General features: G+C 37.3%; 1 pseudogene; it reads left to right on the plus strand.

The window, feature by feature from the left end:
- Nucleotides 1-1,077: 1,077 nt before the first annotated feature.
- LOC125998197 (neuroepithelial cell-transforming gene 1 protein-like) overlaps nucleotides 1,078-22,192 on the plus strand; it is a 32,487-nt pseudogene continuing 11,372 nt past the window's right edge.

Raw genomic sequence — 22,192 nt, forward strand, 5'->3', positions numbered from 1 at the left:
CTGATGGGAAAACAAACCAAATTAAGTTTAATGTCAAGTTGTATCACCTTCTATTTGTGAACTCTTTCTATTTCTTTGTCTCAAAATCAGTTCTATGTGATGGACAGCAGCAAACCCCTGATTTGCATAGTTCCCATTGCCATTTCAAGTAAATGAATCTTTCCTCACCAGGATTTGAGATTCCAGTCAGATTCTCAATTCCATCTGGCTAGTCATTCTCATTATTATGCAAATGTCAGCTTTACCTGAAGGCTAGAGCTTTCTTCTTAATATTTAAATTCCATCTCATTTTTTTTTCATTGATCTCTAAACAACAGTCCATCTTTGAACTTTCCTTGGAGAACTTTTTTCAGGATGAAATGTCCTCAGAGAATGTTTGGTTTCCTCTTTAAACAGATTGGGATGATTTGGAAAGAAAAGGATATAAATGGCAGGGAGGGCGATTGCCCCTCTTGTACTTTAGAACAGGACTTCTGAATGACTTTGGATAAATTCTGAAAGCATGGCCTGCAGCTCAGGAAAATCACTCAAGGGAGAAATCAACTACCAGAAACAGAACAAAACTGACATGTAAGGTAAGCAGTTGTTTTGAAGAGGGCATAAGTCCCAAGAAGAGAAACCAACTGCCAAGGAATACTGTTAACGACATACAATTAAAACCAGCAGTGAATGGAGCTCAGTACTGGGATTCTGAGCCGTCAGATCAGTAGGTTGAGGTAGTAGGTTGAAAACTTGAGGCAAGACTATGGGTGTTATTTCTTCAGTCACTGAGAATGCAAAGTACAGAATGTTTTGTTATATGAGGGGTCCAGTTATCAGATTGGAACGTGGCATGTTAATTTAGTTGTCAAGAGATGCTTATCATTCTCCCCAGCAATTTCTCTCTTGTATAACTAAATGCCTCGTCTGTAACATTCCCTTGTCTACTCAAATGCAACATCTTAAAGGACTAATATTCCATATATATAAAGTTCTCACAAAATTCAGCAACAAAGAAACCAATAACCGCATTAAAAAATGGGATGAGGAGACACCTGCCTTCCCCCCCCCCACACACACACACACACACACTGAATCTTCACTTTGAAGAGAAAATGGAAAGAGAAAGATGATGATGTTTTAAGTCTTAGCAGTAAGTCTTAACGGTCTTAGCAGCCTGGAGAAGCCAAGTAATAAAAAATTTGGATCTCTGGCAAGGGTCACGTCTTTGGCGAATCTGATCTCTTCAGTAAGAAATGGAGCTGCCCAACGCTTTAGTCAGACAATGCTGTCCTTTCCACTTCATGGTGACACCAGGTCTCAAGCTTCTGCCCAGAACCTGTCCAGCAGATCCACAGTGCCGATGCCATCCCAGAAGAGAAACAGCACGCTGTGGTCAGAGATGCTAGGAGTTGGCATGAAGGAGTCTCTGACAGTCAGAGAAATCAAACGTCAAGAGGCAATATATGAAATTTCAAGGGGAACAGAATTTAATTGAAGACCTCAAGTTTCCAAGAAAGGCCTACCATGACCCTATCTCATGTCCAAAGAGGAGCTCAGACATCTATTCGGTGATCTAGACGCTTACATGCCCCTGCATGAAGATATGTTAGCAAGAATAGGAGAAGCCACTAAGCCTGGAGGGACAGTGGAACTGATTGGGCACATACTTAGTGAAATGGCTGCCAGGCTTGAATGCCTACATAGGCTACCAACTGGCAGCCAAGGCTCTTCTCGATCAAAAGAAATAGGATTCAAGAGTCCAAGACTTCCTCAGAGACGCCTGGAGTCCTTCAGTTGGAAACTGGTTCTTTGGAGCTTCCTAGATATTCCTCAAAATTGGCTAGTCAAACACCCGTTACTGTTAAGAGAAATTCTGAAGCATATTTAGAATGACCACCCTGATGTTCAACTTCAGGAGGAGGCTATAATAATAATAATAATAATAATAATAATAATAATAATAATAATAATAGAATAGAATTTCTTTCTGAGATCAACCTAAAGAAAGGCGAATCAGAATGCCAGTATTACATTGACAAATTGGAGCGTCTGGATGAAAAGCAAAAGGATCCTAGCATGGTGTGTTGGGGATCAAACCAGGTTGGCCAGGTACATGGCAAGCTCTCTACCCTCTGTACAAACTCACCAATCCTATTTTAATAGAAATTAAATAATAGGAATTAATTTTTAATTTCTCTACCTTTTCTTTTACTTCTCTCTCTCTCCTTCCTTCCATAAAAAGAAAAGTTCTACAAAAGCAAGTCAGTGAGTTTAGCTTTAGCCTAAATCCATTTATATCTCTAAGAAAATTATTTGCAAGGTGAGAGTAAACCACAGATATTTGAATGGAAACATAGATAAGGAGAATAATTTGTAGGTCACTCGGCATTATATCCTTATTTGTGGTCTTTTTCATATTTAGACCCAATAAAAATGAACATTATGAAGAAGGTAAATAGCACTTACAAGTCAAGAATATAGCCTGAACACTCAACACCACTTTTTTGTTTTGTTTTGTTTTGTTTTGTTTTTTGGCCACACCCGCTGTTGCTCAGGGGTTACTCCTGGCTGTCTGCTCAGAAATAGCTCCTGGCAGGCACGGGGGACCATATGGGACACCGGGATTCGAACCAACCACCTTTGGTCCTGGATTGGCTGCTTGCAAGGCAAACACCGCTGTGCTATCTCTCTGGGCCCTCAACACCACTCTTGACCTTCCCCTTTTCACTTACAAACTGGAGGTCAGATACAGAAGACAGCAGAAAAGATTCTTGTCTTACATACAATCAACCCATGTACAATCTCTGGCACACATATGATCTTCTTTCAGGCATGATTTTTGAGCACAAAGCCAGTACCAAAACCTGAATGCAATCGGGTAAGACCTCAAAACAAAACAAAAGCAAGCAAATTGGTGTGAGGGAACCAAAGGTCCAGTTCCCCTCAGAATTTACACGGCTGTTTTCAAAAGTTATTAGTAAGCAATTTCCCTATATTTAGCTCCTGGAATTTTTAATGTGCACAAAAACTGGATGATAATTTGTATTCTAATTTTTATCCCCCAAACAAAGTTTGGGATAAGTTAAAAAAAAAAAGTTCAAAATAAGCAAATATTTTCAAAGACTGAAGATGTTTAGGATTTTTTTTAATTTTTATTTTGACCAAAGTAGATTACAAATCTTTCACAGTAATTTTTTAGGTACATAGTGACATTGAATCAGGGGTATTCCCACCACCAATGTTATCCTCCCTCCACCCCTGTTCTCAGCATGCATCCATATCCCTTTCTTTACCCCCCGGGTTGTTAGTATAAGTGGTCCCCTCAGTGTCTAGCATGTTGTAGATTGGGTATCGATTCTGTTGTTGGCTTTGGATTTGGTGTTTAAGTCTGATCATTTTTTATTTCTACTTAATGCTCATACAACTGTCTGGTACCCTCCATTATTTCCCCCTCAATTTTTGCCAAAATATGTGTCTCCTACTTTATACAAAAGGAGGTGAATGCAGGAAGTAAAGGAGAAGAAAGAGAAATGGTAGAAAAGGAACTAATTTAACTCATCTAGTATGTTTGGCTCCTGATGTGCATGTTTGCTTTACAATAGTCCCATAAAGTTCATACTGAAACCCAGAGATTATCGTATAATGGACAGTAAAGCCTGCGAATCCACCTGGCTTGTATTTGAATCAATTTCACTACTTCACAATATTGTCCTGCATGTGTAAATTAGAATAGAGATATATAATGATTTCATATTTTTTAGCACACAAGACAGTCTCAGAATAAGGTCTCTCACAGAGTGAACAACATTCAAATCTTGGCTATTATTGCCATTTTATAAGCCAAAAGAAAAAGCATGGAAGAATTTATATTTCCTGCCCTGGGTCACATAACTAGTAAGAACCATTGTCAGAAACCTATTTTGTATTTACTTCTTGTTCTCTCCGTGTTCCTTTTGGATCTTGAAAAAACTGGAGAGTGTCCAACTGCTCAACAAGAAATACAGTCACGTCTGCCTCCCATTTTTTCTAGGAAGCCACATAGAGAAAGGAAAGAAAGTGGAAAAAAATAAAAAGCCAAGTTCTGCCTTCCATAAATGAAATTTAGGCTTTTGTAACTCTGAACCAAGCTAAAAGAAAGGGACAATAAAGTATAGTGAAGGAATTCACAAAGTCATCATCAAGTGCAGATCTCAGACAAAACTCAGATCACAGTTAGGCAAACAAGACAATGCTCTATAAAGATAAAGACACTCTGTCATTGGGGCAACATGAAGGCATCAGCAAGCGATCGTTGGGAATTCTCTAGGACCCTATTTAGCACCAAATATTGCAGAAGAAATGGGTCCCAGGAGGAAACTCACAGACTTTGCAGGAAGAAAACTGTTGCTGATAAAGAGGAAAAAAAAATTCTCAATTGCAAACAACTATGTAATGATTCTTTTGTCTGAAAGCTAAAACAACTCATTCAGACCCTTCCTCATCCAAACCTAATGAAAAGAAGTAGATGTCTGAAGAAGTTGTTCATCAAAGATGACCTAAGAAGAAGAATCAACATTTGTTGATAAAATGACTTCATTAAAGTAAAAGGAAGATAGAAATATAAATGAGAATACTAACCAAAAATATATAAAAATTACTAACAAGGAATAAAAAAATAATTACTGAGCTAATCAAACATTAAATAGTTAAATCTCTTAAGGTAGAAAAAGAAAAGAAAAGCTTCGTTAAACTGGATTTAGAAAAATTTTATTAGCTATAATACCTAAAAGACATATTTATTTTTTTTTGGTTTTTTTTGGGCCACACCCGTTTGACGCTCAGGGGTTATTCCTGGCTATGCACTCAGAAATCGCCCCTGGCTTGGGGGGACCATATGGGACGCCGGGGGATCGAACTGCGGTCCGTCCTACGCTAGCGCTTGCAAGGCAGACACCTTACCTCTTGCGCCACCTTCCCGGCCCCTAAAAGACATCTTTATAATAAACAAATTAGTCAATATCAGGAGTTTGAATTTACCAGGAAATAAAGGAATCACCAGGGTAACATAGGAGTGGGAGAAAAATTTAAATTATGTCAATATTAATATTATATTTATACTAAGAACATTAAAGAATCTATACAACTCAACAACAGAAAGCAAACAGTTAAAAGTAAAATGGACAATTCCAAAAGCATGTCTATATTGATACTGGTCAGGGAAATTCAACTCAAACCCACAATAAAGTATTTATTATTTGATACTTGTTAGGATAGCTAACATGAGGGAACACAAATTTAACTAATTTAACAAATATTGACAAGATGAGGATATATTGAAAAACTGAACACTGTTAGTACAAGTATAAAATTGTGTGGCCAGGAAAGAAAACAATATGGTATTCCTAATAAAATTAAAAATAAAATTAACAAATGATATAGTAATTCTCTTTCTAGGTATATACTAAGAGTATTAAAATCAGGACATCAGAGGTATTTGTATACCCATGTTCATATAAACATTATTCACAATAATCAAAAGATGGTGGGGCCAGGAAGATGGCGCTAGAGGTAAGATGTCTACCTTGCAAGCGCTAGCGTACGATGGACCGCGGTTCAAATCCCCGGCGTCCCATATGGTCCCCCCAAGCCAGGGGCGATTTCTGAGCGCATAGCCAGGAGTAACCCCTGAGCATCAAACGGGTGTGGCCCAAAAACCAAAAACCAAAAAAAAAAAAAAGATGGTTGCAAAATAAGAGTCCATCAAGATGGAGCCAGAGTGATAGCACAACAGTATGATGTTTGCCCTGCATGCTGCCAACCCAGAACAGACCCAGATTCAATCCTCAGCATCCCATATGGTCCCCTGAGCCTGACACGAGCGATTTCTGAGTGCAGAGACCAGAGTAACCCCTGAGAACCACTGGGTGTGGCCAAAACAAACAAAAAGTATGTAGATGAACAATATGTGGTATATATTTAATATTTCAACGTATTACTCATTTTTAAAAGAGAGGCTATTCTAAGCACATTAATAGGAGACTATTACACTTTCTCTCGACTCATAACTTAAAGTACAAATGTATATGAGTAGGATATCAAACACTCAAATATACATAAGCTCTAGACTACACTCTACCCTGAGAGTTTCAAAATAACATCTTTTGATAGAAGTGTAGTTGTTTTAGATCATGTTTTGTGAACAACTGATCTTTTGTGATGTAGAATGAAGTGGGAAATTGTGTCTGGAAGATAAATGACTCAGATATCTGAATCTCACAAGTATCTATGCAGAGAGAAATGAAGCTGAAGAATCAAAAGCATTATTTAACCTGTTGCTGATTTCTCTGACATTAGCTATTTAACCCCATGTGTATAGACCACAGCCCATCAATCCTGGTTGCTTCAGGGTTCTACAGTGTACTTATTATTTTTAGAATTTTTGAGTGGCAATGACAGTTATGGAAAACAAAACTCAATCTTTTTATTAATGGTAAGTGTTTGAAAGACAACTCTAAATTTTTGTGTTTAAATAAGTTATCTAACTATTCTAAACTTCTATGCTTCATCTAAATCTCCAAGCAAGAGATATGTCATAAAGTGTTTGAAAGACAACTCTAAATTTTTGTGTTTAAATAAGTTATCTAACTATTCTAAACGTCTATGCTTTATCTAAATCTCCAGGCAAGAGATATGTCATAAAATAGAGTTCTTCAGGACTGTGATGAGGGCTATGAACTATAAGTATAAAGCATCCAGTACAATATTTGACAAGTAGTACCTGGTCAGTCGATAATGCCTGCTATTTATTCAAAGCTGTCCCCTAGGAGGTCTCCTAAATGGAGAAAATGAGTCTCATTTGTTCCTAGATTATATCAATGCCAGTTGGGCATCATCAAAAGAGACAAATTAATGGCATGGCAAATGTGCTTTCTTCCATGGTTTATTTTACAACCCAAATAATATATTCAATTAAAAAGCCTTCCTAAGTGTGAATCATGCAAATCTGCATCCCTGCCACACAATCATGCACACAATATATTCATGCCTTCCTAATATACTTTGGTCAAGGATTGGTAAGAGGTTAATTATGCTTAATTAATGCATATGGCCCAGAACTTTTCTATAGACTATATAGATTTATCTTTGAAAGAGCACAAAATACAGAGACAGAGAGATAGCACAGCAGTAGGGCATTTGCTTTGCATGCAGCCGATCCAGGATGGTGGTTCAAATTCCAGCATCCCATATGATCCCCCGTCCAGGAGCAATTTTTGAACACAGAGCTAGAAGTAACCCCTGAGTGCTGCTAGGTGTGACCCAAAAAAAAAAAAAAAAACCACAAAAGGATCTCTCTTGGGAGAGGTACATTACTAAGTTCCTTCCTCCCCATCATTTCCACTTATCATCTCAGCTCTATAAGATATATATAGCTATATCTGCCATCAAAAACTTTTATTAAATGAAGTCCCTGTAATGGCTAGTCACACAACTTATATGATGGCCTAACAAATCAACAGGAACAGAAAAATTTACCCTATTAAATATAATATTTTTCAAATGCTCTCTATCTGTGAATCCAATTGTTTCCTCTGAAAATTTCTTGGTCTATCAGCAATAGTAAAGTTATATTAGGGAAGTGGACAAATAGGAATAATTAACACCTGTTGCTCCTTTACTGGAAATTAAGATCTTTACATGATTTTTCACAGGTACTCCACCCAACCAACAACTTCACAGAGTATAGAATATCTCATCCTAACAAGTAAATGTGAAAAAACTGAGGCCCAGGAGATAAATATCATAACTAATCAATATTAAGACATCAGGTGGGGCCCGGAGAGATAGCACAGCGGCGTTTGCCTTGCAAGCAGCCGATCCAGCACCAAAGGTGGTTGGTTCAAATCCCGGTGTCTCATATGGTCCCCCATGCCTACCAAGAGCTATTTCTGAGCAGACAGCCAGGAGTAACCCCTGAGCACTGCTGGGTGTGAACCAAAAACCAAAAAAAAAAAAAAAAAAGACATCAGGTGACAGAGCATACATTCTGTTAACTACAGAGCCCCATCCCTCAAACCCAGACTGTGATTACAGTGGTCACTGAGGTGCATATAAGTGAACCTTAAGTCAAGACTTAGATGCATTGTGTGTTCCCAAAATCATAGAGAAACCATAGATACTAGTGTGAGCATTAGGAAGGGAGACTTTTATGAGCCAATTAAGTTCAGATATACTGAACCTTATTAGTTCCCAGATCATATCAATGCCAGTTTGCATTATTACCACTTATAGTGAAGGTGCCTTTCTGTCTTGGTATTATTGTCATAAAACTGAGATCTCCTGGCCATGTCAAAACATAACAAAAAAGATGGCAGTCAGCAAGCCAAACAGTGATCTCTCACCAGGAACCACCATGGTAACACCCTGATCCAGATCTCTCAGCCTTCAAAACTAAAAGTAATACTTGTCTGTGACTTAAACATCCCAAAGTATGGTATTTTAGCTTTGAAACCCAAGCTGTTACAGAAATCGACTTAAGATATTATCTGTAGCTATTCAGCAATTCCAGGAAAAAAATGTATAAGCAGTAAGGATTAAAATAAGTGGTGAAGGAACTCTACAATAAATAAAGGGGCATTTTTCCAACTTGGGGACATTATTCCAAAATAGTAGAAGAAAAAAACATGGTAATATGTCAAGGACACAAAACAAAAACTAAGGTAAATTAATCCTGAAACGTACGTCCTCCCACCTACTTTTCTTAAGACAGTGCTATTTCTCTCACTCGCGTGAAATGCTGTTACACACAGATCTACCTGTCCTTGCGTCCACCTCCACCATTTTCTGTTTTTAAACCTGTTTTCAAAAGTCTTTTTCTCATGCCCATACTCCTCCTACATTTACTTTCATGCAGCTATGTAAGGAAACCTAAAGCTTGATCCCGCCCATGTTCACAGCGTGGGAGGAAGGCAGCAGGCTGCTGGCCCAGCCATCTGTTACATCTGGTACCTCTCAATTCCCATCTGGCCTAGCAGCTGAGGCCCTGGCTGAGCTCAACCCAGCGCCCCTTCCTCTGACCCTGTGGCTTCTTCCTGCTCCACAAAGCTTCTTTTCAAAGGTCAAGGTTGCACCAAAATGCTGCCTTTTCCTTTTTGTTCTTTATGGAATTCTCTGAGCATTTTCTCCTCTAAAATACAGTTTCTTGAAGCTTCTGTATCTCTCCACTGAATGTAGAGCTCCAGGCCAAGGGATCCTGCCAGCCAGTCTGAAAACAAAGGTTTTCTTCTCAAATGGAAAAGCTTCTTCTGTGCCTGAGGTTCCCTGAGCCCTGCTTAGCTACACACCCAGCCACTACATCCATCACCACAAAAAAAAATTTTTATCCAGCTTTAAAGAGAATATTATGTCTTTATTTTTAATTCTTGTGGTTATGACTCATGACTAGGATCAACTGGCATTGCTGAAATTAATTTTTAATTCCAAGAAGAGAGCTACCCATTGCTAATATTTATGACATGCTACACTAGGAGGAGCTATTTATATGTGTGAAATTCCAAGCAAGAATCTGCTGATTTCAAGATGAGGCCCCATGTTGACAGGCCTGACTTAGAAAATCTATCAAGGAAGGCTTGAAATGGCTGTCCTAAGAGCACGCCCAACGATATGATGGTATTCTTGGACTTGTAGGCTCATAGCTCTCTTTCTAAACCCAGCAAAGAGTCAGAGACAATCTCTCTATGTTTTAACAAAAGAAAATTATAATCTTTGTAAGGAAAGTCAGTTTTTACTTCTAAAAGAAATTTGAATGTTTCCTATGACAGAAAGCTTAAGAAATCTCAAACTTGAAGGATAGAGAAATCCCACATTTGAAGATATATTTGTCCCTATGCTGGCATTTTGTTAACCCTCCATATAATACTGTCTCTTATCTGTCATGCAGAAGACTTATATATTAAATAGAAGATAGACCACATGTGGAAAGTGCGTGATATTATTGTGGTCTGATATCATTGTTTCTCCACAGTCATTTTCTTTATTTTTTTTCCATCAGTTCCATAATTGCTGCTAAGACTCTGTAGTACTGAGAGATTACCAAACAATTCCAATAATATTGGAAGAAGAGTAATATGGGAGTTTCCAGAGATATTCTTAGGGTAAAAACATCAAATGAAACTGCTTCCTGAATCAGAAGATAAAAGGGGTAGAAGAGATTACTACAGTTACTGGTGTTTTCTTTTATCGTTCAAATAGATGCTATTGCTTTAAAATCTACATCAGTGTATAGAGTGATATATCTAGTTAGCTAACCTCTTCTTTATCTAATGGCTCAATCTAACTTTCAACTGGGTAAAAAAGAATCAAACTGTCTGTTCCCTAATCTTAAACTCCTTCCTGTTTTCACCAGGAATATCAAATTTAGAAGGAAACGGATCAAAAAGTGCAATCTGTTGAAGTACAAAGTCATCAATCATTCGGTGAGAGGGGCTATGCAGGGTCCCCAAACAAAGCTTTGCCTCTCCACCCCAGGCCCATATGCTACTTCTCTTTGCCAGGACAGCTCCTCGACTGCTGGGTGCCCTTCTGCTCAGGACACTGAGAAAATAGGTTAAATGTAGTATTCAGCAACTTTCCTTAGGTTTTGAAGGTCATCTCAGTACTCAGCATTTTTGCATCTTTTCAAATAAATAATGAAAATGTAGATTTCTCAATATGGCGTAGCTGGGTTGATTCCCAAGAAACTACATTCCAACGGCACCACGTATTGCCAGCATATGTTTCTCCTTGTAGTGTAGATGCCAAGCTAAGATTACATTAGGGAATGCATTTTCATAAAGAATTAAGGATATCAAAAAAAAATAACTTGCTAGAAAAATGTAGTAGGGAGGAAGATTGGCAAAAATAAGTACTCCTCGTAATAACACAATGGAAATATGAGTATCTTAAGGAGATGGGATCCTTGAAAGTAATTCTTCAAAATGTCAGCAGATGATCCCTCAGAGATCCCATCTTACTAATACTTGGAAAAGTTAAATATTGAGCAATTCTGCCAAGATCACTTAAAATATAGTTAACAAAATCTGCAACAAAATGTGATGCATATTAATGCCTCCCAAATATGTGAACATAATAATACCCAATATCTACGAGTAAGTGCCTTATAATGCAAAGAGACTATAGATCTGATTAAGGGAGACGATCTTGGTGTGAGATGGGGCAGTATCATGCATTGCCCAGAGCCCAGTATGATCACAAGCCCTTAAATTATAAAGAATGTTTTCTGGTTCTACACCAAGAGAAAAATGATCAGAGATATATTGCAATGCTGCCTCTGATGTAGCATAAGCCAAAGGATGTGGATAACCATTGGATTCTAGAGCCTAAACATGAAATGGACAACCAAACAAACTCTTGTCTAGAACTTGCACAAAGAAGAGATCTCTTTCACTTTAATTTGAACCAAATATCAGATGTCTGACCTACAGAACTGTATAATAATAAATTTGTGGTTGTTTAAGTTATATGTGTGTGGTAATTTTATAGCAGCAAAAGGAAGCAAATAGATTATTTTAAAATCTGACAAAATCATGAAATTATTATATACTATGACACCATCATAAGAAGAAAAATAGAGGTTGTGGAGTGATAGTACAACATATAGGGCACATATCTGACAATTTATCCAATCCTCTGCCCTTTATACCACCTTTGGCACACCAAGCACAGCCAAGAGTGATCCTGGAGCACAGAGCAAGGAGTAAGTCCTGAGCACCACCAAATGTGGTGACCATCCTGTTAGGTATTAAAATATAGTTGGCATCATAAAAAATGGAGAACTATACTAATGTCCTGAAAATGACTCTATTATATTAAATGTATTTATACAATTAGAGAAAATAACTGGAAAAGAAAAATTATATAAGAAATATTTTGAAAATATCTGATTAAGAAATCTTAAAAAATGGGTTATAACTTCAAGTTACATAATTTAGAATAATTATTTGTAGATCACTAAAAGTGTGAATATCTTTAAATGTTTTAAATTGAGGCAAAAATGAAATTATGTTCAAATATGTGAAGAAATTAAATTTTCCAAGCTGTAATTGGTGAAGAAAATTCAAATATAAAGCCATAAAAGAGGAAAAACAAGGACTACAGGACTTCCATGAAAAGGTTAATATTTATATCTTATAAGATTCATAATTATCATATACATACAAGATATCCAATATAAACAAGCAAAGAATATAATATGATCATCTATGCAAGAGGAATTTAAATTAGTAAACAAGCCTCAAAAATGTTCCACCTAACTGTAAGTAAAGTATTAAAATATTCATTAGAAACTATTTACACCTATTATATTAGCAAAAAAAAATGGTAATACACAGGTTAAACAAGTTTTGAAGAAGTTAGCATGTTTATATAATGTTGCTGCAACTTAAACAGATTCTATTTGTTAGGTAAGGCTAATATATACCAAAAACTGTAAGATAATAAGTTTTGTGATCCATAATTTCATCACCAAGAATCTATTCTAAGAAAATAATTCAGAGACAAAGCCAATGTCTATATATGAAAATCTTTCACTGGGAAAGTGAACTTTTACCAGGTAGACACTGGAGTGAAGAGATCGCTCAAAGAACTGGCATCAATTCTTTGTAAGACTCCAAGGTTCAGTTCTCATCAATACAGGGCAGAAAGTCAGGGATCTGACACAAAAACAAAGCAAAACAAAACAAAAAGACCACTAGACAGTCATTGAAATGTATGAAGACTTCCAAGCAACATAGAAACCATTTAATAAAGTGTTGAATAAAGCTGAAAATCTCTGCTTGACTTAACCTAATGATTTTCACGGATATAGGAAACTAAAATCGCGTTTTCTGATAAACAGACCTATGAAGAAACAGAAAAGCTGTTGAAAGAATGGTCATTTATATTAGAGATCAGCTTTTATTTATTACGTTTTCCTCTCTTTTGTTGTTGTTATTGTTTTTATTTCTGAGATAACCAGAGGTTACCTTGGTTACTATACACAAAAGATCACATTTTATTATAGTATCAGAAATCACAAATAGGCTGCTGCCAGAATTTAGGCTGAAATTCTCAGCCCCTTGCATGCACAACAAATACTCAAACACTGAGTCACAATCCCAGGATGTAGGATTAAATTTAAATTATTTTTGGTTTTTAAGGGGTCACACCCAGCTGTGCTTGGAAATACTCCTATCTCTGCACTCAGTTTTCACTTCTGGTTGTACTCTGGGACTATAAGTGATGCCAGGATCAAATCCAGATCAGTTGTGTAAAAAGCAAGCGCCTTGTTCCCAACCTATCTCTCTGACACTAGGATAAACTTTTTAGCTTTTGTCATTTCCATACTCTGAAAATGTTGATTAAATCAATCTTAAAATAAAGCATAAAGCTGAGTGAAATAAGGCAGAGAGAGAAAGAGAAAGACGCAGAATGGTCTCACTCATCTATGAGTTTTAAGAAAAATGAAAGACATTCTTGCAATAATAATTTTCAGACACAAAAGAGAAAAGAGCTGGAAGTTACAGCTCACCTCATGAAGCTCACCACAAACAGGGATGAATTTAGTTAGAGAAATAACTATGTTTTGAACTATCCTAATAATGAGAATGTACAAGGGAAATAGAAAGCCTGTCTAGAGTACAGGCGGGGATTGGTTGGGGAGGAGGGAGATTTGGGACATTGGTGATGGGAATGTTGTACTGGTGATGGGTGGTGTTCTTTATATGACTGAAACCCAAACACAATCATGTACATAATCAAGGTGTTTAAATAAAATATATTTAAAAAATAAAGCATAAAGACACCATCACCACCAAGATAAATGTCTCATAACTAAAAAGGTACAAATTTATGATATATTACTAGTTCAAAGTCTGAAGACTTTTACTATAAAATATTCAAGAAATTAATGTTTAAACTAGAGTAAGAATTTGTTTGAAAATATAATAATAAAATATGTCTAGTTAGAAGTAACATACAAGGGTATTAAGCCCTAGGGTCATATACCATTTATTGTAAATTTAAAAAAAATGTTAAAAATATTCTCACTTAGCCTGTTATTTTTCTATGAGCTTGGATGACAAAAAGATTGATATGAAATTAACTACTTACTTGGAGTCATCAAATAATTTTCAGTAAATATAAGAGTAACACTATTAATGAAATAGTCTAAGTCTTTAGACAAACAACGAATGGAGTAAGAAAACAACACACACAAAAGAATATTTCTATACCCATTAGACTGTAAATGTCAACTTATCTATCATAAGCCATTATTTCTGCTGATAGATTGGTTATTCTTTAAAACAAGGTAAATCTCTGGAAGCTATGAGCCATTGACAATAAACATTCACAGAAATTGAATGATGATTTGAAAAACCTAAGTAAGATAATCTGGGCAAGGCATCACAGCATTCACTATATAGGCTAGAGATGGAAATTAAAAGAGAAGGACTTAAGGAAACAAATATGGCAGCAATGTGAAGAAAAGCAATGCATAACAATTCATTTTTGTATGGGCTAATAGGCAATTTCTTAAGGAAAAATATAAAAAGACAATAGAAATTAAATAAAAGTGGTCTAAATAAAAACTAGAGTTAGGGAAGACAAAATGTGATGGGGATAGTCACTCCCATTTAGAATCATCTTTCTGGGCACTGTCCTTTGGCAAAATGTGTATTGATGTTCAAGTTAGCAAGAAGTTTCTGGATTTTATGGCATGACCTGACACTATATACAATCCCCCGCAAGGATTACCAGGGATAACTCCTGAGCAAAAAATCAGGACTAGCTTAAGAGTACTACGGAGTATGGCCCCGACCTCACCCCTTCAAAGACAGTGGGTTCCAAGATAATGGGTCTTTTCTCAGAAGAGATAAAACTATTCAGAAGGGATAAACCACTCAGTATTGAGGGACAGAGTAAGAGTCCTGATGGGCCCATTAAACTATCTTTCCTAAGGATTCTAATTCAGAATTAGCAGATAGACAAATGGCCACCAAAATAAATGTTATCACAAAAATCTCTACAATAGAAGTGGGTTTTGATTTGGGAAGTTTTTTTATGGGGTGGTGTTGGACTGTACTCAGTGCTACCCAAGACATACTCTTTAACTCAGTGTTCTGAGGTCTCTATTGGTGAAATCCAACCTGGGTTGACTGCATGCTAGGCAACTGCCTTAACACTTGTACATTCTCTCTAGTTCCCTCACAAATTTAATTATCTTTGAATTAGAAGCATTCTCATTACATAACAACATTATGCACTCATACATTATCAATTTTCTCTGGGCCACACCAGTGACACTCAAGGGTTACTCCTGGCTATGCGCTCAGAAATTGCTCCTGGCTTGAGGAACCCTTCCCTGGGTCAGCCACATACAAGGCAAATGCCCTACCACTGTGTTATCACTATGGCCTCATATCATCAATTTTCAATAGAATTAACTACTACTAGTTTGTTTTCTCTAAATTCTCTCCTATTTTATTTTCCAAATAATTTTGAAACTAAGTTTAGGTATATAATTATATCAATATTAATCTTTGAAAGCAGAAATTAAATATTTTCATAATTATAGAACCATTTTACTCCTGAAGAATATTATTGATTATTTAATATCATCAAATGCATTCACAGTATTTATGTTTCCCCTCTATATTTTGAGTTATTTGGTTTTTGGTGGAACGAATTTACTTTGATGTCATTTGTTGAATAATTTGAATCACAAGCTGAAGAAAGTTTATACATGATGATTTTTGGTGTTTCTTAAGAACTCTTTAAGTAAATAAACTTAGTGATACATTTATCTTGCCTTTTCTATTACTGCTCAAGAAACTGAATCATTTGTATTGTAAAGTAGAGATCTTCAATTACCAGTCCATAGTCAAAAGCCAGTCTACAGAGGTTGAAAACCACTGGACTACCACCTTGATAAAGTACATAATCTACAGATTTATGGAATGATCCACAGGTGCAAAATATGAAATGCACTGCTAAAGAGTTCCATACAGTCTGAATTTGTCAAGTTCATCTCCATAGTATCAGTTAACATGTTCCTCTGTGCCCTGTATTATTTGAATTATAATATAAATAAAATCTGGTTGATTTTTATGTGCTGTTCTTTTTATGTTTTTTGATGTTCATCATCAAAATTATTAGTTTATCAGAATAATAATTTAACATAATTCCTTTCTCAATACTATTTGGAATACCTTTCTTTATAAAGAAATGCCTTCCAGTCAGAAATGATACAATCATGGACTTTGCAGCAACGTGGATGGACCTTGAACATATTATGTTAAATGAAGTAAGTCAGAAGACAAAAGATAAACACAGAATGATAGCATTATTCTGAAGCACCTAGAACATACACCTTATATACAACTAATACTCAACAATCAAATAACAGGGTAGAAATTCCAAACACTGTAACAGTCAACATACACCGGGGAGCAATGCCCAAAACACATGAAAGAAGAACAACACAAACTCTTGACTACACATTAGACCACAAAGAAACCAGAAAAAACAGAAACAGCAGCATAGAGAGAACAGGTATGTAATCAGCCTTCTACTACAAAGGTCCATAATAATCCCTTAGGGATCTTATACAGGATTACAGGTAAAGAATAACATGGGGGTGAAACTCTTGGGAGTGGGGCCAAAGAGGCTCCAGAAATCTGCTCTCCCAGATGCCATTTCCAAGGCGGGTCTCCAGAACGTGAAAACCAGCGGGTTTTCGCAGAAGCCAGCTGCCCTGTTTGGGACATCAGGCAGGGAAAAGCCACGAATCTGCGCCCACCCAGTGGAGCCTAACTGTGAGTGCTCCTTGTAAATGTTTCTCCACTGTCCTCTTGCGTGAAACTCTTGGGAGTGGGGCAAAAGAGGCTCCAAAAAAGAGGCTCCGCTTCGCTACGCGGCCGTGCGCTCTTTCTAAGAAAAGAACACCATCGTAACAAGAAGAAAAAATCACACTAAGAACTGAGCTATAACACCGAAGCAAGCATTCCTCTTCGAACTGTCTTCTCCGTTGAATGCTTGGGCCTAAGATTTGATCCAGTGTGAGACTTCACCCACAGAGGACTCCCCTCCCTTAGAGACAAGTCAGCCCATCCAGAAAGGGCAGAGCCAGAGAAGTGTGCTGCCTACATCATCTAGCCAATGAATACCACCACAACACGTAAAAAAACCCAAAATAGAAGTGTGACAATGGGGAAACAACGCAGGCCAGCATCAGACAAAGAGAATGAAGAGGACAATTCTGAGGACCAGATAATGGCCAAGCAACTAGTCACCCTCTCAGATAAGAACTTTAGACTAGCAAAATGGAAGATGCTCAACGGTCTCCAAGAAACCATGGATCGAGTTGAACAGAACACTAATAAGAACCAAGAAAATATGAAGACAGAAATCACAAAACTCCAAACTGAAATAACATATCAATTAACAAGCCTGAAAAAGTCAGTAAACGAAGTGAATGACAAAATGGATAAGCTCTGGGACAGGGTATCAGAAGCTGAGAATAGACTTGGTGCTGTGGAAGATGAGATACATAACAATTCCATACAGCAGGAGAGATTGGACAAAAAACTTAAAGCAAATGAGCAGACAACGGAAAAATTAGTCAAAGAATGGGAACAGATGAAAATAGAAGTCTATGATAAGATCAACAGAAACAACTTAAGAATCATTGGAGTCCCAGAGACCCAGGAAGAAAATTCCCAGGAAGAATCAATGGTCAAGAACATCATTAAAGAGAAACTTCCAGAGCTAAAGAATATAGGTGATCAAATCCTACATGCTCGAAGAGTACCAACCAAAAGAGACCCCAGAAAAACAACCCCAAGACACATCCTAGTCACAATGACAAATCCCACAGATAGAGACAGAATTCTGAAAACAGCAAGATCAAAAGGGGAAATTACGTTCAAGCAAGCTTCCCTGAGATTTACAGCAGACCTGTCACCAGAAACACTCAATGCCAGAAAGCAGTGGTGGGATATTGTGACAAGACTGAATGAAATGAATGCTTCACCCAGAATACTATACCCAGCAAAACTCACTTTCCGGTTTGAAAGAAGAATACATGGTTTTACAGACAAAAAACAGCTCAGAAACTTCACAGACACAAAACCAATCTTAAGAGAAAAACTGAAAGACCTAATCTAAGACAAGACTACCCAAAAGACACACCAAATTTTGAAATAAAGATGGCGTTAAATCCCAGGACAATTCTTTCTCTCAACTGCAATGGACTAAATGCACCAGTTAAGAGACACAGAGTGGCTAAATGGATCAAAAAACTCAATCCAACCTTCTGCTGCCTACAAGAAACGCACCTGAATAGTCAGAACAAACATAGACTCAAAATAAAAGGCTGGAGAAAAATTATCCATGCAAACAACACCCATAAAAAAGCTGGAGTGGCCATACTAATATCAGATAATGCAAACTTTATACTCAGGAAGGTTGTAAGGGACAAAGATGGACATTTTATATTAATCAAGGGGTATGTAGAGCAGGAAGAAATAACTCTCCTAAACATATATGCACCGAATGAGGGGCCAGCAAAATATTTAATACAACTGTTGACAAACCTGAAATATAGTATCAATAACAACACAATAATTGTGGGGGACCTTAACACGGCTTTGTCAACACTGGATAGGTCAACAAGACTGAAACCCAACAAGAATATACTAGACCTGAGGAGAGAAATGGAAGAAAGAGGCTTAGTGGATATATATAGGACACTCCACCCCCAGAAACCTGGATACACATTCTTCTCCAATGTACATGGGACATTCTCCAGGATAGACTACATGCTGGCACATAAAACATACCTCCATAAGATCAAGAAGATAGAAATTTTGCAGACTGCCTTTGCTGACCACAAGGGTCTGAAATTATTTGTGAACTCCAAAGGGACTCAGAAGAAAAACCTTAACACCTGGAAGTTAAACAGCCTCATACTCAATAACCAGTGGGTCCGAGATGAAATCAAGGAGGAAATCAAAAGGTTCCTGGAAACAAATGACAATCAAGACACAAACTATCAGAACTTATGGGACACAGCAAAAGCAGTACTGAGAGGAAAATTTATAGCTTTGCAAGCACAAATCAGGAAGGAAGAAGGAGCTTACCTGAGTAACCTAATGACACAGCTAATAGAACTAGAAAATGCTCAACAAAAGGACCCAAAAATAGGAAGACAGAAGGAAACAACAAAGCTGAGAGCAGAAATCAACGAAGTGGAAACCCAAAAAACAATCCGAAAGATCAACGAAAGCAGAAGTTGGTTCTTTGAAAAAATAAACAAGATTGATAGACCACTGGCAAACCTAACAAAGAAAGAGAGAGAGAGAAACTTGATAACTCGTATTAGGAATGAAAAAGGAGAGATCACTACTGATATGACAGAGATTCAAAGGGTAATCAGAAACTACTTTGAGAAACTCTACGCCACTAAAAATGAGAACCTGGAAGAAATGGATAAATTCTTGGACTCTTATAATCTTCCACGGTTGAAGGAAGAGGATGTAGCATATCTAAACACCCCCATCACCATAGATGAAATTAGAATGGTAATCAAAGGTCTGCCGAAAAACAAAAGCCCAGGCACAGATGGATTCACTAATGAATTCTTTCAAACTTTCCAAGAGGAACTACTACCAATCCTGGCAAGACTCTTTCATGAAATTGAACAAACGGAAACACTTCCAAATAGCTTTTATGAAGCCAAAATCACCTTGATACCTAAACCAGACAGAGATGCTACAAAAAAAGAAAATTACAGACCAATATCGCTGATGAATGCAGATGCAAAGATCCTCAACAAAATCCTGGCAAATAGGATTCAATGCCTCATTAAGAAGATCATCCACTATGATCAAGTAGGTTTCATCCCAGGAATGCAAGGCTGGTTTAACATCCGTAAATCTATCAACATCATACACAACATCAATAACAAGAAAAATAAAAACCACATGATCATATCAATAGATGCAGAGAAAGCATTTGATAAGGTCCAACACCCATTCTTGATCAAAACTCTCAGCAAGATGGGAATGGAAGGAACCTTTCTCAATCTACTTGAAGCCATCTCCCACAAGCCAACGGCAAATATTATCCTAAATGGAGAAAAACTAAAAGCCTTCCCTCTAAATTCTGGTACAAGACAAGGCTGTCCTCTCTCACCACTCCTATTCAACATAGCACTGGAAGTACTTGCTATAGCAATTAGGCAAGAAAAAGATATCAAGGGAATCCAGATAGGAAAGGAAGAAGTCAAGCTCTCACTGTTTGCAGATGACATGATACTCTACTTAGAAAACCCTAAAGACTCTACCAAAAAGCTTCTAGAAACAATAGACTCATATAGCAAGGTGGCAGGCTACAAAATTAACACGCAAAAATCAATGGCCTTTCTATACACCAACAGTAATAAGGAAGAAATGGACATTAAGAAAACAACCCCATTCACAATAGTGCCACACAAACTCAAATATCTTGGAATCAACTTGACTAAAAATGTGAAGGACCTATACAGAGAAAACTATAAAACTCTGCTCCAAGAAATAAGAGAGGACACGCGGAAATGGAAATGCATACCCTGCTCGTGGATTGGCAGGATTAACATCATCAAAATTGCAATAGTCCCCAAGGCATTATACAGATTTAATGCTATCCCTCTAAAGATACCCATGACATTCTTCCAAGAAGTGGATCAGGCACTTTTGAAATTCATTTGGAACAATAAACACCCTCGAATAGCCAAAGCAATCATTGGGAAAAAGAATATGGGAGGAATTACTTTCCCCAACTTTAAACTGTACTACAAAGCAATAGTTATCAAAACAGCATGGTATTGGAATAAGGACAGGCCCTCAGATCAGTGGAATAGGCTTGAATACTCAGAAAATTTTCCCCAGACATACAATCAACTAATTTTTGATAAAGGAGCAGGAAACCCTAAATGGAGCAGGGAAAGCCTCTTCAACAAGTGGTGTTGGCACAATTGGATAGCTGCTTGCAAAAAATTGAACTTAGACCCCCAGCTAACATCATGTACGGAGGTAAAATCCAAATGGATTAAAGACCTCGATATCAGCCCCAAAACCATAAGATATATAGAACAGCACATAGGCAAGACACTCCAGGACATTACAGGCATCTTCAAGGAGGAAACTGCACTCTCCAAGCAAGTGAAAGCAGAGATTAACAGATGGGAATATATTAAACTGAGAAGCTTCTGCACCTCAAAGGAAATAGTGCCCAGGATACAAGAGCCACCCACTGAGTGGGAGAAACTATTCACCCAATACCCATCAGATAAGGGGCTAATCTCCAAAATATACAAGGCACTGACAGAACTTTACAAGAAAAAAACATCTAATCCCATCAAAAAATGGGGAGAAGAAATGAACAGACACTTTGACAAAAAGGAAATACAAATGGCCAAAAGACACATGAAAAAGTGCTCCACATCACTAATCATCAGGGAGATGCAAATCAAAACAACGATGAGATACCACCTCACACCCCAGAGAATGGCACACATCACAAAGAATGAGAATAAACAGTGTTGGCGGGGATGTGGAGAGAAAGGAACTCTTATCCACTGCTGGTGGGAATGCCGTCTAGTTCAACTTTTATGGAAAGCGATATGGAGATTCCTCCAAAAACTTGAAATCGAGCTCCCATATGATCCAGCTATACCACTCCTAGGAATATACCCTAAGAACACAAAAATACAGTACAAAAACCCCTTCCTTACACCCATATTCATTGCAGCACTATTTACCATAGAAGACTCTGGAAACAACCAAGATGCCCTTCAACAGATGAATGGCTAAAGAAACTGTGGTACATATACACAATGGAATATTATGCAGCTGTCAGGAGAGATGAAGTCATGAAATTTTCCTATACATGGATGTACACGGAATCTATTATGCTGAGTGAAATAAGCCAGAGAGAGAGAGAAAAACACAGAATGGTCTCATTCATCTATGGGTTTTAAGAAAAATGAAAGACATTCTTGCAATAATAATTTTTAGACACAAAAGAGAAAAGAGCTGGAAGTTCCAGCTCACCACAGGAAGCTCACCACAAAGAGTGATGAGTTTAACTAGAGAAATAACTACATTCTGAACTTTCCTAATAATGAGAATGTATGAGGGAAATGGAGAGCCTGTTT

This window comes from Suncus etruscus, chromosome 20, assembly GCF_024139225.1.
Source record: "Suncus etruscus isolate mSunEtr1 chromosome 20, mSunEtr1.pri.cur, whole genome shotgun sequence".
Taxonomy (NCBI): Eukaryota; Metazoa; Chordata; class Mammalia; order Eulipotyphla; family Soricidae; genus Suncus; species Suncus etruscus.